Raw genomic sequence first — 3,309 nt, forward strand, 5'->3', positions numbered from 1 at the left:
TGGGGACCAAAGTAAGAAAAAAAAACACAACAAAACCTTTAATGTTTTATCTGCAGGTTTGCTGACCAAATCCATCTGCTTTATTTGACAACTGATAAAGACTGGCAGGTGCTCTAATGAGCCGGCTTTGGCAGCACTTGCAGCTCATCCTTTTGAAACCTGCAGCAATGTCGTTCTCCAAATAGCTGAAAGACGTGATTGACCTCAATGTCAAATGTCTCAGTGGATGTGTGCATGACCATTCTTGCGAGTATGTGTAAAACACCCTTCCTTCTGCACCCCCCTTGCTGTAGCTCCCTGACCCCTGCTCCTGTATACATGCCCTGACACTGAATTTTGGGGTTTCCCTCTTCCATTTTGGGTCCAGCCTTTCCCACCACAGAATTCATTTGTAACAGTCCACATCTGAATGAAAACTTGCAAAATGGCCCATGTCATGCCCAGGCCTGTGCTACACTGGGAGAAAGGTGCTGGTAAGAACCCTGGTCTCTGGGTGCTATTCTTATTTAGGCAGTAGAGCTTTATCATTAAAAAGGCAAGGTTTATGGGAAGAGGTAGCATAAAATCACAGATCCCCAAGAATAACTGAGGTTGGAAGGGACCTTTGAAGGTCATCTGCTCTATCCCCTGCTCAAAGCAGGCCCAGTTTCAAAGTCAATATTTCATTGCCAATACTGTCTGAGATCAACTCATGCACTCTGCTTGGTAGGTACCAGCTGGGTATATGTTTTCTTTCTCATAGTCTGCATGGCCAGCATAATCAGGTTAAAATTAGAGCAATTGTTCCCAACTTGTATCTAGCTTTTCAGCTTCTATTTTTGACTTGAAGAAGGATTCTACACCCAGACACTTGTTTTCTTTTTCAACTGTATCAGCTAGTCTGATAAAAATATTACCTCCTCCTGCGAATCTTGCTGGTATTCTTAGACTTTCCCAACAAGAACATTATCCTCAGTGAAAGTTTTGACTCAGCAGTGACCAGATAATTTTTGTCCCTGAGATTACATACATTTTATCTCAGACAAGTTGCTGAAGCTGTTAGAATAAGCAGTCTAATCCAGGATTCAATAATGCTATCTGAAGGCTTAAGTTGTACAGGAATTAAAAGAGAAACTGAAGTAAAATGGCCAGTATAAAAACAGCGATTCTTTGCTTTGAATGTAGTTGAAATTCATTGGTCCCAGTTATCCAGCACCCCTTCCTCCCCTCCCCCTTCCTTTTTTTTTTTTTTTTTTTTGATGGAATAATACAATTTCACACTTTTTTTCTGCTAAAGTTGACAATGTTTGGTTTGCCATTCCGAATGAGAGAGGGGAAAAATCAGGAGCACAAACTAAAAGAAACAGGGTTGGGCAGAGATATCAGTGGTAAGATGTTCTTTGCCTAAAGTTCACTTATCTTAATTACAGTAAATGATTAAAAGACATTACCTCAATCCTATCCCTATACCGACAGTTTCCTCTTAAAAGTAAAACCTAAACAGCTGACACAAGAGCAATGCAATTATCTTTATATTACTCTTCACAACCAAAAATAATTTAGGAAAAACTTGTCAGTTGTTAATTTTTACTGGGAATATTATGTGAAGCCTGGAGGACATTTTGCTATGCTGCTCTGCTGTTGCTGACATGACTAGGCACACACACAACATTTTTCGCAGTAGTATAGTCTTGCTGTGTTGAATCAAGTCAGAAACTTAAAAAAGCTCCAACAGTATCACCCTGAGCAATCCTTGACCCTGGCAATTATATTTTCAAATCCTTGGGGAAAGAAAGATAAAAAAAAAGGATGAGCTTTTCAGGTTGCCCTGAAAGGAATGCAGATTCCATCAGTGTCCATTTGCATCAGCCAGTGGAAATGACCCCAAAAAGTGTTCTCAGAATTAATTGCTCGAGCTTCACTTACTGGATTAACCACACTTCTTCTTGGTGCCATGTTACTATTGGTTATGATTTAGACCAGTAGATCCATTCATTGTGGGCACAGTCCATCCTCCAAGGAATTCATAGTGTACAAGACAAATAAAGGACAGGAGAAAGCACATTTTATTGGCATTTATAGATGAGGCACACAGAGGGATTAATATCTCAAGAGGCATCTTGTGACAGATTGAGAAAAGCATATAATTAAACAGGCTAGTGTCACAGAAGAGAATACGACAAGGCAGAAATCCCAACCTCCATAGTTCTGTCCTGTGCCTCACACTGGGATTACCTCTAAGGGGTACCTACAAAAAATCTGGAGAGGGACTTTTTATAAGGGCATGTAATGACAGGACAAGGGGGAATGGCTTTAAACCAAAAGATAGGAGATTTAGATTCGATATTAGAAAAAAAATCTTCACTATGAAAGTAGTGAGGCGCTGGCACAGGTTGCCCAGAGAAACTGCCCCATCTCTGGCAGTGTTCAAAGCCAGGTTGGATGAGGCTTTGATCAACCTGGTCTAGTGGAAGGTGTCCCTGCCCGTGGCAGGGGAGTTGGAACTACTTGATCTTTAAGGTCCCTTCCAACTCAAATCATTCTATGATTAGCTGAAGGAGCAGGCCTGCTCCTGGAGAGAATCTGGTGCACTAGGCACATATTCCTCAACCACAGACTTTCCTTCAAGACAATACCTCTTGAAATATCCCATCGCAAAAGCAAGAACACCAGCAAACAAAATCTTTCAGGGTGCACAGCAGGCCTATATAGCAGGCAACCTGCAAGTTCATGGTAGGATTGTTAAATAGAGTTTTATTGCCCATGCCACTGGGCACCCCCTTGCTTCACAGGGATGGTTCCCTGCAGCCTCTCTTCCTTATTCTCCTTTTTGCCGTACCTCCTCCCTAATGCTGACAAGGAGGCTTAGACTGAAGAAACTGGAAAGGGATTGTTATTTGCCAGAATAATGCCAGAGAATGTAGTGAGTTGCCTTTTGTACATTAGAGTTCACAATCTGGAATGCTGAGGGACAAGCAAGAGCAAGCAGAAGAATGGAATTTCTTCCCCTAGTTTCCCCTCCCAAATATTACATTTAAATATGCCTAATAAGTGGAAAACTTATAATGCCAGTGCAGTTTTAATCCTGAAGGACAATGGAAAACAAGACACATTGCTGTTCCTGGAAAACTAATGTCTGAGGGCTGCGAGATATCCTTAACAACTTTCATTAAGCCATTTGGTCAGTCAAAATCAGTATCTAGAAACTTATTCGGCTGTGAAGAGAAGAGCAGTCCTATCCAGGAAAAATAATTCCTCTCAGGCAAACAAAGCAACAAATGAGGAAATGAGTGGATGAAATCACACTGCAATAAAAGTTTTATTATAATG

The sequence above is a fragment of the Nestor notabilis genome, unplaced genomic scaffold (assembly GCF_000696875.1).
Source record: "Nestor notabilis isolate BGI_N333 unplaced genomic scaffold, ASM69687v1 scaffold3801, whole genome shotgun sequence".
In the NCBI taxonomy this organism is placed as follows: Eukaryota; Metazoa; Chordata; class Aves; order Psittaciformes; family Psittacidae; genus Nestor; species Nestor notabilis.